This window comes from Crocodylus siamensis, chromosome 3, assembly GCF_052110815.1.
Source record: "Crocodylus siamensis isolate JL-2025a chromosome 3, ASM5211081v1, whole genome shotgun sequence".
Taxonomy (NCBI): Eukaryota; Metazoa; Chordata; order Crocodylia; family Crocodylidae; genus Crocodylus; species Crocodylus siamensis.
In genome coordinates, this window is record NC_143397.1 from 191,935,607 (window position 1) to 191,956,995 (window position 21,389).

General features: G+C 41.6%; 1 protein-coding gene across 6 annotated transcripts in view; it reads left to right on the forward strand.

Moving 5' to 3' along the window:
• The window catches only part of FAM110B (family with sequence similarity 110 member B), a 213,530-nt gene that overhangs the window by 179,310 nt on the left and 12,831 nt on the right, over positions 1-21,389 (forward strand). The window contains exon 3 of one of the 6 annotated variants that reach the window (XM_090040025.1): positions 19,730-19,851. The exons of the other annotated variants lie outside the window; for them this stretch is intronic. The gene's annotated coding sequence lies outside the window, so the exon portion shown is untranslated. The remainder of the gene's footprint in view (positions 1-19,729; positions 19,852-21,389) is intronic. 6 annotated transcript variants of the gene reach the window in all.

Sequence of the window (21,389 nt, forward strand, 5' to 3'; positions counted from 1 at the left end):
CAGCCACAGCTAAAAGAAATATGTATAACAAGTATTTTGTATGCAAGTCGCAATCATCCCCTCATCATTTCTTCTGTCAGTGGGAGGAATTGTGAGGTTGTCGTGAAAGAATCATTCCCAGTTTTGGTGAGTTAAGAGGATGGCATAGCCAAAAGGCCAGTAATTCTTTATTCACCTAATCCAGCAAAACTGGTATTGTTAGTACATTTTACAGGGTTTTTTTCTTCTGTGTTTTCCAAAGCTGGGAATATTGAGTTTGACAGTAAATTTGCACCATAATGTACTGTATTAAATCATCACTGCTGACACCAGTCTTTCCCTGTGAAATGGATAAAATATCAAATTAATAGTTTAAACCAGTATCTGCAGCAAGCCCTTGAAGACCACTGAGTGGGAATGTGCTTTCCCACAAATAGGTCTTTAACTCTTTACTGGTTCTGTTGTAGGAACATTTGGGAGAAAGGAGCCCAGTGTGAGGAAGGTTTTGAGATGGAATGTAGGAGTCTTTTTAACTATTCATTTCCCTCTGAAGTTTTCAAGCTTAGAGTACTTATGCTGTAAATAAGCTGCTGCAGGGCTCAGAGTGTTATTTGTGCATCCCTCCCCCTAGCCACCTGCTGTACTAAACACTCCCTGCATTCCTAATTGGAAAGCTCATTGTATCTTGAGTTGCCTTTCTTTCCATTTATATAGAAGACAGTTATGCCTCTTTCCATATGAAGCTCCAAAGTGTGTGTGTGCATGTGTATTTGGCTATCCCGCTAAAGAATTGTAATCTTCCACTCACTTCAAATAAAGTTGTTTGGGGCTTCTGTTTTCTTTGGGATTTTTTATCTTGTCAAGATCTTGCTGCTTAGGGTCAGGGGTCTCCTCACTAAACCCAGGAGAAAGCAAAAAGTGGAACAGATTTTAAACAGCCAGCCAAACTATGTTTATGCATAAATATGTTATCGTCTTATAAAGAAGGCAGGCTGCAAACCGCAGGCCGCTTTCTGTTGGCAAGATACTGCTTAAAATATTTAAAACATATTTGATAATGGTGTAATTTTGTTTTTCTTTCTCATGATTTAAATCAACAAAAGTAAATAGTCCTGCTGTTTGTTGCGTTATACTGCTATGAGCTGATCGGATCTCTCACCCTGAGCAGGGTTAAGCCAAGTCAATACTTGGACTGAGAACACTCAGGGAAATGTCTGGTTTTGCAGAAAGTCATAAAGAAGGTGGTAGAGTGAACTGAATGTGAAGACGCACAAATACTACGAATATCTGAAATATTTGGCCACCCAGTTTAGTCTAAGTGATGTTCTAATGTAACGAGCAGCCACTGCTCTATTTCAAAAGGGAGAGAAAACACACTTGCCCCCATACTAATTGCCCCTGTTGATGTGATGAGCAAAAAGAGAGACTCAAAAACAACTCTTCCTAGTCATTGGAGAAAATCCCAAAATTATTCAGGCTCATGGCTCATCAGCCTTATTCTTGTTACCCGCATCTGGTATTGGGAGCAAGGAGAAGATCAAATGTCACCTGCCATAAGACTCACCTGGAAAGCTGTTTTTTTGCATGGAGTCTCCTTCCACAGAATAACCTTGCCAAACTTGTCTTCAGTGAAGTAAAGAAAAAAATACCTTATCCCTCTTCTGACTTTGAGAAACAGAATCAGCTTCTCTCCTTTGGCTTTATGTGGATGGAAACAGTAGGTTGCTTGTACTGTGTTAGATCGGTAACCAGCTTTCTGAGGTCTCATCGGGTAAGAGTATAATGCATCACCACATATACTTTGCCCAGGTGCTGGGCACAACATGCTTCATGTAATATCTAGATAGAAAAGTTACCTTTATCAAAGTCTGGGAGTTATCTATGACCTGGCTTACCATCCCATGATCTTCTGTTTCAAATGAGTTTCTTATTCCATAAACCCTTCTGAAGTTGAAAAGTGAGATCTTCCTCTTTCTCCATTTTGAATTTATAGTAAGGTCCTCTGGAAGGCAGAGGAATGAACCACTCCTTACCATACAGCACCAGGGTCTGGGTCTTATTCTGCTATTTACTGCTTCTTTGGTATTCTGAGACTGATGTTGCATCCTGAGCCCCTGTGCAGTATTTCATATAGTCTAGCAGAATTTCAGCTCTGGCGACTTACATGGGCAGTACCAACTAAGAAATCATCTGTGAGATAGAAGAGGTACTTTCTGACATTGCTAACAGTAAATAAGTGAAGATTTTAGATATTCAAGGATAAGGAACTTAAGAAAATTGGTAGGGAAACCTACCAAGCTGAGAGAAGGCATGGTAGTTCAAACTCCTACTAATAGTAACATTGCAGCAAGGGTGAAATTAATGTAGTATAGACTGAATCCAGTCTTTGTTTCTATACTCTGCTTGGTTGACTCTTAACCTCTACATTTTCAGCTGATGATAGATCTGTCAGTTACTGATCATAGTACAAATTGGCTTGTGTGCCAGGTTCCATTTAGCAAGCGTTATGATTTGGAATAATCTAACATTACTTTGTTTCAAGCTGTCTAGATCTGCCTGCTCTTTTGTCTTAAAATCTGTGTCCCATCCTGTAACCTCTCCCCCTTATAAAGAGTGAACAAGAAATAATTACAAAGGCTAAGCCAGTTTTTTTTATGATCCATCTCTAGATCAAAGTTAGAAATACATACAATTCCTAGTCTCACATCACTTAGAAAGCACTGGAGATCGGTCAGTTCTTTAAGTGGTGTTCATTTGTTATATCTTTGGCACTGCATTGCACACTTATGTTTTTATGCAAAGGTTTTTAAGTAAAGTCTTGATGTAGACTGTACATTCATAATAGACATGTGGAAACCTCCCTCACTGTATTGTTCATGTGGTACGAATCTGCTGTCAGTGTGCTTGTTAACATATTTAAAGCTGAAGATAGAATAAAGTGTGAAAATAAAAGCAAAAAATGAACTACATGTTTGACAATAGCAGCCACACTGGCTGTGCTAAAGAGGTCATTGTTCAGTAAGTGCATTCCTGTCTGTATTCAGACCACTTAAAGAAACAAGATCAAAGGGGACACTTGGAGATACAGCAGACTTTGTAATTGGTGCATATAGCAGAACCCAGATAGAGACTCATCTGTGCTAGCAAATGTCCACAAGCCACACATTGCACTCCATGTAAAAGTGTAATAATAATCATAAAGATATCTTAGTTATCTCAATAAGACATGTGTAGGAAAAATGAAATTGATGTTCCTTTAAAAAAACTAGACCCATAGGAAATTCAAAACAGCCAAAGGATCTTCATCACCTGTTGGTCATACTAAATTTTATATCGCTTTTACAGGCCAGCCACTCAATAGTGTATGATCTATTTCAAGTACTTGAACACATCTGTTTTGAGCAGGAAACAGTGGACAAGGCAGTGCAAATGAAGGGGAGATTGGCAGCAGTACTCTAGGTGGTGCTTTACCATGATAAATAGTATATTCAACAGATGTAGAATTAGTGTGGCTAGTTTCTATGCCATCATTTCTTCCTCCACAGAGGGTGCTGGCATATGTTCTATTATGTGCCTTACAAGCCGCAATGACTTGGAGTTGTCATCCGGCAGATAATCAAGGAACTATAATCAGCTCATCTTGGTGGAGCTTAACATAAAACATCTTGCTGGTATAGTATATACAAAACCATAAGAATGAGACTTTCTGAATAAAAAAGTATTATTTTATATTAGCATGTACAGTAAAATCTCTGCTATCTGGCATTTAACTAACTAGAAATAAATTCCATTACCTGGAATTTCCAGCCGGCAGGGGGGGAGCTTGCATGCAGCAGCTGCTGCTGCCGCTACCCACCACCTTGTGCTGTCACTGCTCTGCATGCAGTGGCCGCCACTTCCCCCCCCACCCGCCTCCACTCCATGTGCAGCTGCCACTGCTACCCACCACCCTGTGCTGCTGCTGCTCTGCAGGTGGCCATTGCCATACCACATCCCCCACCCTGTTTCACATGTGGCCGCCACCCCCCCTCCCCTGCTCCGCATTGTCTGAAAACCCCTGCCAAGGGTTTTCAGATAACCAGAACTTTTACATAACTGGCAGTCCCCTTACCCCAAGGATGCCAGATAACCATGATTTTACTGTACATGGGTAATTGGTACAGAGCAGAATTTTTCATATTACAGTTTTATTTATGTTAAAATAATTCTGTTTATTATTTAGTGAAGTAAGTTTCTGTACATTTAACTGGACACTAAGGGTGTTATTACATGTGCTCTGGAGTAATGGGGACCTTTTATTAGAGTGGCTCTGAGATCCACTCCAGTTAAAGCACTGCAGTGTCTTGTGTCCCCATGCTTCAATATGGTGGGTGGAGCACTTTAACTAAAGTGTCCCTGCCACTATTCTGAAGTGCAGGAACACTGATACATGAAACACGGAGGCTGGCTGGAGCATAGTAGTACCACACTCCAGCAGATTCAGTCAAGTCTTTTTGTAGGCCAACTGCTCAGTGCTGAATGGTCTGTCTCGAATACGTGAGCACATATGTTTCAAGCAGGAAGCAGTGGACAAGGCAAAGCAAATGAAGTAGAGATTGGCAGCGGTACTCTAGGTAGTACTTTACCATAATGAATAGTATACTCAACAGGTGTAGAATTAGTGTGGCTAGCTTTACTCAGTTAATCAAGCCTACTCCAATGCACTGTAATTATAGTGCATCAGATTAGCCTCCCAGCACATCTATAGGTACCTTAAGTGATTAATATACATGATGGAAACTCTTCTAATGATAAAGACTTGATCCCAAATTCCGTGGTAATTTACTTTTCACCCAACCCTGTGGACAACCATGGAATTACAGGGGTTTAAAATCATCATAAAATATGTATGTCCAGGTTTAATTCAAGTAGCCTTTGGGATTTGTGTTGATTCAGAAGACTATCTGAAATATGTCACCTTAAGAGCAATATGTTAGACTCATAAACTGCTGGGAAAGGGTTTTTTCTCCAAAACGTTAATCAAATTTAAATAGTGAAGTTAACATATAGTTCTGCCTTAGGCAGTGGTAAATTGTTTCAGATTCATTTGCTGATTAAATTGCCTTTTCCTCCTCCTCCTCTCCCTACAAAATTTTAATTTGAAAATCTGAACGCATCTCCCTCTGGGTTTTTCCAGGCTTTTCTAGACTGCTCCAAACCCTGCATCGTATTGTGATAGGCTTGCTTGTGGGTGTGCTGGATGAGGTAGTGAGTTTGGAAAAAATCTTACAGTTTGTACAAAAATGCAGATGAGAACCTACACACACCAGTTTGTCCCACCTGTTCCAAATATGAATGGAGACTTTTGTACTGTTATTATGGTTGTATCCTAAAGCAGTGAAGATTATTTTAAATGCCTTTTCTGTGTGGGATTAAGTTTAAGAGAATTTACAGCAAAACAGTACAGCTGTTTGTTAGATGATGGGCTGCATGCATACATAGCATCAATTACGTGTTTATGTGTTACCATAAATGCCGTGCAGAAACTTCTTTGCTTATTTGAAAATCTTTTGGAACATAAGCCATATCTAACTTAAAGTTGGTTTTCTGTCACCTTTGCCTACTTTCCAGTCTTTCCAGTGTACATTTTTCACAGTTCCTAAAGAAAGTTTTTTGGTCTTTTGCTTCACTTGATGGTCATTAAACACAGTAATATGCTTAAAGGCACTATAGAACATTGATCAGTTTGGTGAACATTAAACAGTCATTGCTATCCTGGGTCTCAACCCAAGTTTAGTGAACCCTATGTCATGTGGCCTTTTTGATTAATTTCCATTTACTAGGTAGCCTCTCAAGAAACCCTTGAAAAATTGGTGCAATTTATTTATTGTGGAGCCAGATGATTACAACTATGAGGACGAACACAATCTCAGCAGTGATACCTTTATTTTTGTTATAATGACCTTGGCCTTTCATTTTAGAAGATTCATTAGGATACATATTCTTGAAATTGTGTAGAAAGCTCATTACATAAAAGCCACCTTCAGCCCGATAGCTTAAACTCCTTTCAGATCTGTCTTGTTCTTTTAACTCATGGGGGGGCAAAATATGGCCTGCAGGCCGCATCCATCCTGCAAGGCAGTTTCATGCAGCCCACGGGTGGGTGCCTACTAATTCATTGTATCCATCATGGCCCCAGACTGCCCTTGCAGTGCTCTCAAGGGGCTGAGCCCCACTCACTGCCATAGGGGCAGCACACACTGTGCTCCCACCCTCTCCCCTATCTGCAGGGCTAGTAGGTGGGTAGCAGCAGAGGGGAGAAGTGGCACCGGTGGTGGCAGCAGCAGGTGGCAGGGAGTGGTGGTGATGGGTGGGTGGGGAGGAGTGGCGGCAGTGGGTGGGAAGCAGCAGCAGTGAGCGCGCGCATAAAAAGGAAAGGGGAAGGGCGGCAGCAGTGCTGGGAGAAGTGACAGTGTTCAGGGAGTGGCAGCAGCAATGGGCAGGAGTGACACAGCAGCTGAGCGGCTGCGCAGGGCCTGCACTGGTGCCCTGTGGCCAGGTTGCCAATGGGGACCCAGGGTGGGGCAGCAGGAGCATGGAGCCCAGGCATAGGGTCCACCTGGCTACACTCCACAAGGCTAATGCACAAGTAGGAAGAGCCCTGCACTTTGGAGCTGGCACAATGGAGCTGGCACCCTGTCCCCGCTGACTGCTATATGCAGATCATGGGGAACAGTGGGGAGCTCCACACTATGGAGCCGGGCTAACGCTGCCCCATCCAAGCCCTATACTCTGCACCACTAGCTTCATCGCACTGGGCTTGGTGGAGCTGGTGCTGCACGCTGCCCCCACCTGTGGTCCAGGACTTTGGTCGAAGCACAGGGAGCTTTACGCTATGGGGCTAGGTGGTGGTGGCCCCACTTGCTGCCACCACGTACAGCTCCAGTGACTGGCACACTCCAGGGACTCTGAGGATCCCTCTCCCCCCTCAACTCACACACCCTACCCCATCATACCCCCAAATACAACCACACCCTCACGCAGCTCACACACACACTGCCACACGCACCAGCATCCCCTCTCCCAGACACCACTCCAACCACATACCCCACACCCATCCCCCACCATCCCCACGCACCCCACCAACCATACCCACACCTTACACACACACCTCTCATACCTTATCACACATATACACACACACTCCCCAACTATACACTCCCACATATACCCCCTAACCTCCACACAATATACAAGCGTAAGACTGTATTTTGAGCTATGATGCAATCACCTCTTAATACACAATGCAAACACACAAATCTGGACAAAAAGTATTTTTTTTAAATAAAATTAAAATAAGTTATAGTAGATGTTTAATTTTTGTGGTATATGATTTTTTTGTGGCTTCAAGATGGCAGCACCCTCCCTCCCAAAAGAAGTACTCCAGAGGCAAGGGGTAGGGCTTCTGGTAACAAAAGTCAGGGGTGGGGTGGGTCTTTTGGTCCCAAGAGAGCAACTGGAGGGCAGGGCACCCGTCAAAGGGTAGGGCTACATTTGCAGCCCTCAACAGCTCACCAAAACTCATTAATCGGCCCTCCAGGTGAAATAATTGCCTGCCCTATTTTAACTAGTAATCTAAACATTCTATATATTGAAAAAATGTATAGAATTTTTTCCACCCTTACCAAAGGTTTTTTGTTTTGTTTTGTTTTGTTTGTTTTACCTAATGTTACTTTACATGAATAATAAAAAATATATTTCAATTCTTAATGTAAGACTGTGAACTACATGTTATAAATTGATGCTATACTTACAAAAATGTGGCTTAAATCTATTCGCTTTTTGGAGTTGAGATGTTTTTCTTGGTGCGCGCCAGCAGCTCTTGTTGAAAAGTTTCTAGCCCTCGTGGCTACAAAGTTTGCTAGCCAAATACGAACCATGTGGTAATCAGTGCAGTGCTGTTAACTCTGTCTGAAGATAGTTTGTCATTCCTGTTAACAGACAGGAGGCTCGTCCTTGCTGATGTTAAAAACCAACAGGCAGCTGTGAAACTGACTTAATTTGTGACAGTTTTCCCTTGCTTCTGTGTAAAGCAGCGGCCTGCAGCAGAGAGATCTATATCTATTTGTCTGTGGGCATGTCTACACGTCTGCCCAACTGCGCAGTTGTTACTAAAGGAAGTACTAAATGACTGCACAGTAACCGCCATTACTGTCCATGGTGGCGCAAGGGTTGTTTCTGACCCTACTGTGCAGTAGCATTGGTGTCACAGCTCATGCCTGCCGACGCTAGCTCACCGCTACATCAACATAGCATCTCGTGTAGACACACCCTGTGAGGGGGATGTAAGCTGGGGTTGGTTGCAGTAGTTGGCTCTGCTGAAACAGCCAAAAGAGGAAAAGGAGAAAAGCAGACATACATGTTCAGCACAGCAACTAAGAGGTTGCCAGGTGGAAGGGCGAAATAGAGGAGAAGGATATGGCTACATCTTCCTAGCAGCTACAGGTAGCTCCCAAATTTATTAGCTGTCTGCTAGCAAGAGGCTGATATAACACTCTAAAGGTGAAGCTGGGACAGTATATGGTAGAAATCTCAGACCCTCCTCTTTTGAAGCAACTTGGAGTCGAGGCTCTTGCCTCAAATGAATATTGTACCCTTCCCCTCTTTTTTTATTGTAATCTTTGACTACTACATGCTATGTCTGACAGATGTTTAGTATAATTTCTAGTCTAATAGGTGGCTAGTTTTAGATCTCCAAGTAAATAGGTGTCCGGAAGAGAGAGAGATTGTGGGGCATCATTAAAAAACAGGAAGCATGGTGTCTAGAGGTGTTACAAGAACTTTTTCATTCTTTTATTCACTTACTTAGCAGTTTGGAAAATCAATTCATGGATCAAAATAGAAACCATCTTGCTTTCCCAAAACTGTAACATGTCTGCTTTATTAAAAGGAGTCAAAAGCAGTAGAATATTTCTTCATGATATATGAAGATAAGAAGGAACATATTCTTGGTGATAAGGTGCATGGTGTACAGTCATTTTTTAAATCTAACCACAAAATGCACATTGCCATATTTACTTAAATGTAAGATCACACTGATTATAGACTGACCCCCAATAATTAGATTCTAAATGTGGAAAATGTATAAATTTGTTATAATTTTCTAGGGGTGTAGGTTGTAGCTGTATTGGTCTAAGGACACAGGCAGATGAAGTTCTTTGGGTAAATCTGATATCTTTTATTAAACCATCGGATTTATCCAAAAAACCTTGTCCGCTTATAATTCTTATAGAATCTAATTATTGTTGGTTTCCCTTGAATTTTGTCCCCTTCCCACTGCTACAGCAGGGAAAATAAATCTGGGGGAAAAGGTGCCCCCCCACTTTGCCCTCTGTCCCCTCCTCCCAAGCATCTTCCCCCTGCAGCCCTTTCCCTCCCTCCTTACTGTCATATGCTTCTCTCCCTGAGCATGGGGGCAAGGGGAAAATTTGAAAATACTGAATTTGAAATAAACATTTCTATTATAATCTGCATATTACTTAGTTCACCAGAATTGATGCATTTTACTTTGTTTTGAAACTGCTGCAAGTGTTAGCTCACATACTTCATTAATACACTTTTAAGTGGCACAAATATATCTATTTACATATATAATATAAGCTATGCATGATATTAGTCCAAAGCCAAAAGGCTCATGATTTCCCATGTAGTTCATTTGGGCTAGCCCCTAGCAGAGTCAGCAGCATTTCAAGACATGATGCCCTCACAGCTCAACACTGCTAAGTACGTGGATGTACTTCAGATACCCCCAAAAAAGGCTCCCTGTGCTGATTAGAGCCCTGCTCATGGCTGGAACCAGGTGTTCTTGTCATAAGTCCTGGGATCCTCCAAAAAATTATGTGCAGATGAGATTCTAGCTCCACTTCAGAGGGTGAGGCCACACTAATCATAAGTGGCAGGCTGAAGCAGGGAAACAGGGATTCTGGCTGAATTGTTTGGGACCCCTTTTGGTGATGTTTGCCAGACATTTACAGCTGGTGAAGGAACAGGAATCATTGGAAATGGGAAAGAAAGGCACAGCTCAGCTGCAGGAGTAAAAAGGAAATCAAAATATATTCACCGTAACTTGAAAAGGTCAGTGCTGAGGGGGACTGAGCACAATGGGCATTATCGTTTATCTTATTCAGATAGGTTTTCCTAATCTAGCTTCGTGGTAGAGGTAGTTTTCTGTTAGTATGTTGGCTCAGTATTGTTTCTCAGCCTCTTGTGGTTAAGATCAAGATCTATTGCCCAGACTGAGATGGATTTGAATGGCATTGTGTGGCAGGTGCATCCCTGTCTTACACAGTGCAGACAGGGTACACTATAAGAATCTTGTAGTTAGCTTCCCAGTGGCCAGCTTCCAGTGGAAGGATCTTGGCTACACGCCTACTTTATGGAAAGGGGGAACTCTTCCCTAGCTTGCACCTATGACTGTTGGCTAAGGGCAAGTGAGACTCGGGGGCATTCGAAACCCAAACATCCAACCTTATGCCTGCACATAGGATGCCCACCAATGGATTTGGGAGTATCTGGAGCCCCAAGCTGAGAAGTCTAGGGTGGAGAATACTTTTTGGTTGTAGTTCCATGTATGGTGTTTGAACAATTGAGTTTTGCTCAGTCGAAAGGATTCAGAACTGATTTGGCTAATTTGACCTGGAATATGAAGTTTTCCACAAAAAAAAATGTTTGCTTAATAGATGGACCATATATTTTGTTGCCATGCTTATTGTTGGCTTCGTTTAATCAACTTCATAGTTGGTTTCCATTACTGAGCATGTGCTGCTTTTGGCATCAGTTTACTTATAGACAGGGCTCATCTACACATTGCCCTACAGCGATGTTGTTACTGTGCCATGCTTTAGTACCTCCTTTTGCAAGTATTAAAGCATAGTGCAGTAACTGCTCATACTGCGCCATACACACAGTGCACAGTTATTTTTAACAGCTACTTCACTGTAGTGGCGCGCTGTAACGGAGGAGCATGCTGCTATGGTGAAGCAGCTGCTGGTCACATGTAGACACCTGTGGATGCTACGTTTCCGTAGCACATTGCTACGGTGACATAGTGTTATGTGCCCACAGCGTGTTTAATGAGGTTTCCTTGTATGTGAATGTAAGATGAGGAGCATTTTTCCGCGTGCTGATTTTGGGGGAAAGCTCATCTTAAATTTGAGTAAATACAGCCTTATCATTGTTGTTTATTATTCATATTAAAAATGCACATGCAGATATTTGTATCATATATTGTATTTATATACTGGGGTTTTTTTGCTCTTGGATGTTATGCATAGAAATATTGGGTTGTAAAGAAATTCCTGTAACTTTAGACACAAAATAGTGATATTCCATTATGCCCTAAACATTGTGAAGATATTTTAGAAAGCTTTGTTAGGTGATATGAAATAGAGAATTTTTTGAGTGACTGTATTAAGAATATTTTTTTCATTTTCACAAGCAGAAAAGTGAGAGTGTTTTTAATATGAAGTGAAATGTATATTAGGTGGCTACTGTGAGAGTATTTTGTTCAAGGATAAACGTAATGGCTTAAATATCAGTGTCTAAAATAAACACAGGTTAAATGTATCTAGCATTTTTTTTTATTCATAGAAATTTGCCATTTGAAACTTTTTAAATGTCTTTCTTCGTTTAATAGGCTGCCTTACAGACCATCTCACAGTGTGTCTAGCAATAGTTCAAATATGCTATGACATTTATATGGGTCATACAAGAATTTGAAAGGTGCTTCTGATCCCAAGGTTTAGGTTGAAATTTGTCTTTCAGCTTCCTATAACTTCCAGGAAGCTCGCAACGAAACTCTCCAAGTTTGATGGAAGAAAGATTGTGCCATCACATTATTATAACAATGAGAAGAACAGGAGAATGCTTATTAAAAAAAATAAAATTGAAATGTTTGTTCTTTGAACCTCTGTCTTAAGAGATTCAGATATGCCCCAGCCAGCCAAGTCAAAAGTCTACATGTACGTTGCTGTGGAGTGAAAACTTCTGCAGCAGGATAGTTGCTGTGGAGTTTATTAGTTTACTCTACCCTAATAGCCTTGCACATGTAGATGCTGAAAGGTTTATTGTGGAGCTAATTTGGCAACTTCAGAAAACCTCTCATTTAGACACACTCACAGAGTAGTCCAGTAGTTCTGGTTTGTTTTTTTTCTTTTTAAGGCAATATCTTCACTGAGATCTCTAGTAGAAAAAAGACTTAGAATTATATCTCTACACTGTAATAATCTGTAATAAAGAGCTGCAGTAAAAGCAAAGCCGACTTTGACAAGCTCAAGAGGCTTGTCGGTCAGGCCCTCAGGGACCTTGACCCCAGGGAGATGGGAGTTCAAGAAGAGTGGTTGCTTCTCAAGGAAGCAATCCTCAATGCACAAGCTAAATCTATTCCAACATGGAGGAAAGGCAGCAAGAAGGCACAGCAGCCCTCCTGGCTCTCTAGGGACCTAGTGGACCTCCTGCGGCTAAAAAGGAAAGCCTACAAAGGATAGAGGATGGGATTCACCTCCAAGGAGGATTATTCTGCGCTGGTCCGGTCCTGCAGGGAGCAAACCAGGAAAGCCAAGGCTGCAACTGAACTCCAACTAGCTTCAAGCATCAAGGACAACAAAAAGGCCTTTTTCAGATATGTGGGGAGCTGGAGGAAAAGCAAGGGCAATGTTGGACCCCTGCTAAACCAGATGGGGCAACTGACAACTGACGCCCAGGAAAAAGCCAACCTATTAAATAGGTACTTTGCGTCAGTCTTTCATCAGTCCCGTGGGACGCCCATGCCTGCTATGGGACAGGGAGATCCGGGTGATGGGGATCCCCTACCCTCCATAAATGCTGACCTCGTGAAGGAACACCTTGAGAAGCTGGACAACTTCAAGTCAGCCGGCCCTGACAATCTGCACCCCAGGGTACTCAAGGAGCTGGCGAGCGTCATAGCCCAGCCCCTGGCACGGATCTTTGAAAACTCCTGGCACTTTGATGTAGTGCCCGAAGACTGGAAGAAGGCCAATGTGGTGCCGACCTTCAAGAAAGGGAGGAGAGTGGATCCGGCTAACTACAGGCCCATTAGCCTGACTTCTATCCTGGGGAAGATCTTAGAAAAGTTTATTAAGGAGGCCATCCTTGATGGACTGGCCCAGGCTAACATCCTAAGGGATAGCCAGCATGGGTTTGTTGCGGGTAGGTCTTGTTTGACCAATCTCATTTCCTTCTATGACCAGGTGACCTATCACCTGGACAAGGGAGAAGAGATTGATGTCATATATCTTGACTTCAAAAAAGCCTTTGATCTGGTATCCCATGATCACCTCTTGGCCAAACTGGCCAGTTGTGGCCTTGGCTCCACCATGATCCACTGGCTAGGAAACTGGCTCCGTGGTCGGACCCAGAGGGTTGTAATCGATGGCAGTCACTCATCATGGTGCCCTGTGACCAGTGGGGTCCCTCAAGGCTCTGTCCTGGGACCCATACTGTTCAACATCTTCATTAATGATGTGGACATTGGAGTCAGGAGTGGACTGGCCAAGTTCGCCGATGACACCAAACTTTGGGGCAAAGCATCCATGCCAGAAGATAGGCGGGTGATCCAGGCTGACCTGGACAAGCTCAGCAAATGGGCGGACGAGAACCTGATGGTGTTTAACACCGAAAAATGCAAGGTTCTCCACCTTGGGAGGAAAAACCTGCAGCATCCTTATAGGCTCGGCAGTGCTACGTTGGATAGCACTACAGAAGAAAGAGACTTGGGGGTCATCATTGACCACAAGATGAACATGAGCCTCCAATGCGATGCTGCGGCTAGTAAAGCGACCAAAATGCTGGCTGGTATCCATAGATGCTTCTCGAGGAAATCCCGGGACGTCATTCTCCCCTTGTACTCGGCCTTGGTGAGGCCGCAGCTGGAGTACTGCGTCCAGTTTTGGGCTCCACAATTCAAAAAGGATGTGGAGAAGCTTGAGAGAGTCCAGAGGAGAGCCACACGCATGATCAGAGGTCAGGAAAACAGACCTTATGATGACAGGCTGAGAGCCATGGGGCTCTTTAGCCTGGAAAAGCGCAGGCTCAGGGGTGATCTGATGGCCACCTATAAGTTTATCAGGGTGACCACCAGGATCTGGGGGAACGTTTGTTCACCAGAGCGCACCAAGGGATGACGAGGTCGAACGGTCACAAACTCCTGCAAGACCGTTTCAGGCTGGACATAAGGAAGAATTTCTTTACTGTCCAAGCCCCCAAGGTCTGGAACAGTCTGCCAGTGGAGGTGGTTCAAGCACCTACATTGAACACCTTCAAGAGTAATGCTTATCTTGCTGGGATCCTATGACCCCAGCTGACTTCCTGCCCTTTGGGCAGGGGGCTGGACTCGATGATCTCCCGAGGTCCCTTCCAGCCCTAATGTCTATGAAAATATTAAGTCTTAGACCTCTAGAGCTGTCAATTATTTATGTATTTCACTAGCTATATGGTTAAAAACAGAGGTCATTTTCAGCATTCTTGAGTCTAAGCACAGCACTCTGAACTTGTTTTCAGGCTCCTGGCAGGTGCAGGAGATTAAAGTTTTAAAAACTTTGTCTGTCATTAAAGCTATTAAACAGAAGATAAAAATCCATTATCTTGTCTCTAGAAATCAATAAAGAAAAAAAGAGAGAGAGAGAAATGTAGCATTAGAAGTGCTCTGAGCAAATGTAAGGGAAACAGCCAAAAACAAAGTGTATGACAGGGGAAAGAAAAGCTGTGGTTGCAAGTGCCCCTGTGCACCATAGGCTCTGCGAATGTACTTTTGTCTTCATTAATAGCTAGTGAATAAAGGTTTTATAATCCAATTTACACATTATACCTGTATTAAAAATTTTAGCCAACTATGAAGCACTTTTAAAACTTCTTTGTGTAAAATATATTGTAAAATTAAATGTTTATCAGCATAGATGCATCATGCCTCAGAACAATGCAATCAGCAACATGCTTCACTTTTAATTTTGGTATTAATTCTATTATGGTGGAAGGCATTTTATTTTAATCTGTTTCCATTCACTAAATACAGCTCCAGAAGGTAACCCTGCATCATACGTGGTCTTTTGCTGGGAATTATTATTGTCATTTTATTCCAAAACAAAAATACGTTGTTAAGAAAGTGTGTATCTGTAACATAAGGTAAAAACCAATTTACAAGTATAGTGAAATGATCTCAAAACCAATTATTTCAAACTCCAGAATTCAAACATATAAAGGTGTGGAAATGCACAGTAAAGACACCCAATTACCTGAACTGCCCAGGACTGACACCATGCTGTATCCATATGATTTTGATTAAGGTATTTCAGTTGTCATGGTCCCAGTTGATCCTAAAATAATTTTTTGAGACATTTTGTATTTTCCCCTCCTGATATTGTGCCCTATTTGATTTATCTGTATGCTCAGAAAATTCAGTCAATACTCTATACTCACACAGACCACTCTGAGAGGTCTGACATTTGTGGGGATGTGCTGAATGTTTCATGCAAACAAATTGAATCCCTGCTTAGTCGAATCATCACTCCTAGTTGTGGTGTCGCAGCCTTAATTATTACTATTGCAATGGAAGCTGGGGCTTTATTGAGCAGGGTGGTATGCAGACAGATTGCAAGAGACTGACCCTTTCTAGAAGACCCTACAGTTTAGATGGACAAGAGAGATAATGGGTTGAAGGAGAAACAGGTATCAAGTTCAGTTTATACAGCAGGCAGGAATAGACCCCAGGTGTCTTGACTTCCAGTCTAGTGCCTTATCCATTCTGTCCCGTGACACCCCCTGTCATCCTCCTGCCAGGACTTGTGCCAGAAGTTTGCAAGTTCACTTTCTCTAGAGGCTCCTCTATTTAAAACTTCCCAATATTTACCTTTAAAGGTAAGTTGGTTTGTTGGTTAAAGTTACAGTATGGTACGCAGAGGACCTAGATCCAATTTTTAGTTCCACTGAAAACTTCTGGTGTCACTTCGGGGAAACTGCATCATTTCTCCACACCTTTAAACCCCAGCTCTAAAACAAGATGAATAGCCCTTCCTTCCAATATGAGGGTAAACACTTTAATGATTGTGAGTTGCTCAGATATTGTGGTAATGAGTAGCAGTGTTTCCAGTCTGTGTGACTAATTCATGTATTTCTGAGATTCGGTGACTCCAATCTTCCATGTTTGAAGGGGCTTTGTGAACAAAATCCCTTTTTATATATAAGTATTGCAGCAGTGGAGAGAAAAATAAGCATGAGAGAGGAGGAAGTGAAGTCTGGGGGAAATATGCTGTGGATTCTACAGTACATGTCCATTTTCTCCTTCCTGATTGACAAGAAACTGTTCCTGGTTGATCAGACAGACCCCAAAGTCTGTTTTTATTTCTTCTTACAACCATTGTTTCTCTGTATCCTCCTCTTATTGGCAGCTTCTGATGTGTTCCTGTCCTCTGTGCTCTTCCTTTTATTCCCTTTCATGTTGGTCTTTGGGTATATACTGCTTTTCCCTGTGTGCTCTCTAACCAATTCTTTCCTTTAATATTCTCTGTCCCCTATATTTCCTTACTGATGTCCCTGTTCTCAGTTCCCCCTCTCTGCTGTTGATTGATTCCTTTTTACTTTGGCTCTTTTCTCATTCATCAGGCCTTTCTCTTCTCTCACATTTCTTTTTACCTTTTTCTTCAGCCTTCCTCATTTTTCTCTTATCTTTCGCCTCCAGTTCTGGTTTTCCTTTCCACCCTGTCTATTCCTTCTCTGCAGCTACTTCCCTATTTATTTGAATTAAATATGCTGGAGCATTGCTCAAGTCTGACCAAAGCCTTTGGATAGGAGAAAGGGTAGAAAATCAAAATAATTCAAGATCATGTTAGTCTTTCTTTGTAAAACCATACTCTGGAGCAAGTGAGTTTAAGGATCTTAAGTAGCAGGTAATGGTTAAATAGCCTATATTGTCTACAGTGAAATTTAAGGTATTTTTAGGTAATAGGAATCTGTAATTAGTTCTGGGATATTGATTGTCTTCAAATTGATTCATTTTTTTGCAAGGTGGTAAATCTGTTTCGTGAAGTGGCTTGATTCTGCATTAACCTAAATGCTTTACCCTGTTTTGTCACAACTGAAGTAAAACGGGAAAAACTGGCATGCCTTTGCAAATGGGTTTTCATTTTTTAGGTTCAGTTACACCTAAGACCTTGTGAAACAATTATCTTACTGTGCGGAGCTCATCCGTGATCACAATAAGAAAGGTGATAGCAGTATTGTTCCCACTTGCATAGAAATATCAGTGAGAAAACTGATAGTTCTAATAGCCGGCATACTAACCCCCTCAATGACCTGGGAGCTGGGGAAAATCTATGTATTGGCATGTAAATGTGGAACAATATTTGGAGAGAACAGTTAGCATCAAACTTTTACCAGGTGACTGATTTGTCATGATGCATTAATTTACTTTCATGCATTACAAGTCTTCAAGTCTTGGCAGATTTGCAGGTAGAGGCACAATGGCATCTGATGTGTGATCCACAGAATTGGGCTTCCTGCCATGCCACATATGAGGCAGGAAGCATGATTGTAGGATCAAGCATCAGATCTCATCATGCCTTACTTCTGACATGGGCAGAAGTATTATCCCAGGCTCCCCCTACACTGGAAACTAGCAAGCTCCCACAGCTGTGACCACCTCCGCTGACGGGGCTCCCAGCCTGAGGGATGCACTATGCACTCCAGCAGATGGGAGCTGGAACACATCTGGCCACACATTCAATTAATGACATGAGAGGATCCAGCCACAAAGTTACTGCACATTTTTGTGGAATAACTTTGCGGCTTACTCCTTGTTTTATGACACCATTAATTGCTGTAGCGTGTAACCAGGTTACAGTTTAAGATGCGATTAACTGGTTAATCACATCTTAAAGGAACATATGCCAGGGGCCTTAGAGATTTTTTTTAAAGTTGGTTGAAAAACTGCCCCAGCATAAGTATAGTCACATCAGTGTCTTTAGGCATAAGGAGAGACAGTCCTATTGAAGTTTAAACTGTTTTGTCCCAAACCTGGCTTTCCCTCTTTAATAGCCAATCCTCTGTGCTGAAATTCCCTGACAGGAAAAGACTTCTCTGAGTGACAAGTCATCAAAATATAGCTTCTTTTTTTTTTAACAGAAGGAATGTGACTCTATAGTCTAATGAGAAAGCAGTCATCTGGGAGGAAGGAAGCAGCCCTGAGAGCAGTCACCACAACTCAGTGTCCCTCCCCTTCCAGGTGGTGGCTGCAAAGTCAAGTGCCCCCCAGTCCAGCCTAGCCTCTAGTCTGCTGGTGAGGATGCCTTTCTTGGAGTTGGGAGGTATAGGCTTGAACCCTCTCACTTCAGGCTGGAGATGGTATAAAATCCAGGTGTCCTGCTTCCTGGGGAGTTCTAACCAATTGGCCATTATATAAAACGTAATTACCATGGAGTTAGAAAGAGGTTCTTGGACTTAAGTTGAATTTCACCATCTAAGTCCCATTTTAAGTGACAGAGATCTTTTGTGAATCTTGCCATAACTATTTAGAATGTGTTCCAAAGCCAACATTGAAGTGTTTACCCTCTGTTTAAAAGAAATCTACTAAAAATTACGTAAGTATTATGTACTTTTATAATATTGCAGTTCAAAAATAAAAAGAACTCAGAACTTTTGAATGCAGATGTCTCTAAATATGGGGCTGTGTAGGGAAGGGGATGAAATATTATATGGTAGAGAAAGACTGGGCAACATAGCTGTGAAGTTTAGAAGTTGTGCAAGTCAGAAGTGCAAGAGATCTCTAGCAGGAATGATGGGGTGGTGCAGCCTGCTGGAACACTGCACTTGCACTAAAAAAAGTATTCATTAGACATAGTGTGGTATTATTCATAGTTCCTTTCTTGTGCATAGTTTCACGCAACTCTTCTCAAAACCAATAAACACTGAGGAAAGAACTGAAATATATTTAATGAAGTATATCTTAATTTATTTCCCTAATGAAGTATTTTGTAAGCATCTCATGATCCGAATAATTTTATAGAGTATAATTTTTTTAATGAATCAGCCATTTAAAGGCTGACTAAGAACTATTAGTCTAGGATATATGTCTGTTCAAAAAAAAAAAAGCATCTCGCCGTTGGACAAAAAAGCGACATAGAGCTCTCTGTAGGAGTCTATAATTAGCAGAATTAGGTCCACACTGTAACTGGTAGGATGAACAGTACTATTTGCCTTGCATTGCAGTTTCTAGCACTCCTACTTCTTAATTATGTCTGTAATAGTACTTATTAAAAAGTGTATTATATTATCTTAATATTACTAAATTATATTTATTTCAGGCTATATATTAATATTTATTTCTGCTATTATTGGTGAAAATCAGTTAACACAAACATTCCTTGTCAGAGAATGGAGCTTAGTAAAAGGAATTTTATTGAACTGGATACAAATAATCATGTTAAACAAAGAATGATGTTTTAAATATTCATATTATACGTGATGTGTTGCTTTCCTACTTCCATGGCAAAAAATGGTAAATATTTTAATAAAGTAGACATATTTTCAAATACTTCTGTAACATTTCTTTCAAACTTTCGAACTGCATGCAACTTTTGGCTGATGTATTACACTAGACTCTACTACAGTAAAATTTTTAAAAAATTAAAAGTTTATGTTGATAACTAAATCTTTGATTGTTATATTTTTAAGCCTAATTTGTCTTTTTCTATTTGTATTGTAGGTATTTATCCTTTGCACTTTTCTCAATGTAAACCATTATTACCTGGGTCATACTTAGTTGTTGTCTTTATGGATTCACAGACTTGAACATTTTTGCCGTGTTATAGTACTCTTAGCTGCAAGGTAATATCTAACGAAAGATATTTTCATCATGGATATGTTGCTTCTTACATAGATAAAACATTTCTAAGTTTTCTAAAATTTTTCTTTAAAAACAGTCTAAATTTGACACCTTGACATTTGAATGTTTTGACCTTTTATGTCCAGACCCTCATCTTGCCTCCTCTGGGAAGAATTACTTGCATGAGCTATAGCTTACAGAATGAAGCACTAGATTTATATAGTCCTTAAAAGATATTATTTAGATACCTGTTAGCACTGAGAGAGAAAAGATAACAAAATATATGTGTTTGTACACGCTGTGCACAGTACAGTTAAGCATAAAATAATGGATCTAGAAATAAAGCTAGGGGCTAGATTCACAGGGGAGATTTTGACATTGCACTGCTCCTCTGTATAATGCATGGGGAAAATTACATGCCTAAAATGGAATTCACAGAAACAATATGCCAAGCTAGTCTAAGATAGCTAATAAGAAATCCCTAGAAGAGGGGAAGAACCTGAACTATAGCATCAGAGAGTCAGGCACCTAACACCATACTGGCAGGAGACATCTCCTCCCTTCTCAGATTCACAGCATGAACCCACCCATGGAGTTAGTTGCCTAAATCAGGTCAATCTTTTCTCTATCACAAGAAACACTAGTCCTTTTAAAGCCAGTAGCCCTCTATCTGCAGCACTTACCTGGTATATAGAATCATAGAATCAATGAGTTGGAAGGGACCTAGACAGATCATTGAGTCCGACCCCCTGCCATGGGCAGGAAGGAGCACTAGGGGTAGGAGGGGTCATAAGACCCCAGCCAGATGCCTATCCTATCTCCTCTTGAAAATTTCCAGGGAAGGCGAGAGCACCACCTCTCTGGGAAGCCTATTCCAGGCTCTGGCCACCCTTACAGTGAAGTAGTTCTTCCTAATATCTAACCTAAACCTCTCCTCCCTCAGCTTGTGGCTATTGTTCCTGGTGACTCCAAGGGGAGGCCTGGTGAACAGACTTTCCCCGAGTCCCTGCTAGTGGCCCCTGATAAAGTTGTAGGCAGCCACAAGATCCCCCCTCAGTCTCCTCTTGCGGAGACTGAAGAGATTCAAGTCCCTCAGCCTCTCCTCATAGGGCTGGCCACGGGGGCCTAAACCATACGAGTGGCCCTCCTCTGGACCCTCTCCAGGTTCTCCACGTCCTTCTTGAAAACCCAGATTCCATGCACAGTCTGCCTGAATTGGAGCAGGGGCATGAACTCATGTTTTTTCTTTCCCAAGTGACATTACCCTAACCATCTGGTTGTTGGGCATTCTGTACTGGGTATTTCTTAGTTGCACCTATTAACGCTATTCCACTTTCAATAATATACTTACAAGTGACCTGAAACAGAGACTGGAACCCAGGTTTCCAAAAAGTGTCTTAGCCATCAGATTTATGGAATTATTCTCATTCTTCTCTGGCCTAATGAATATTTTTAAGTATTTCATGCAAAGAAGAACAGTTTCCACTAGAAAAATTAAAGGGACCCACACCAAATGTCATAGATCATCGCTTTTAAGGTA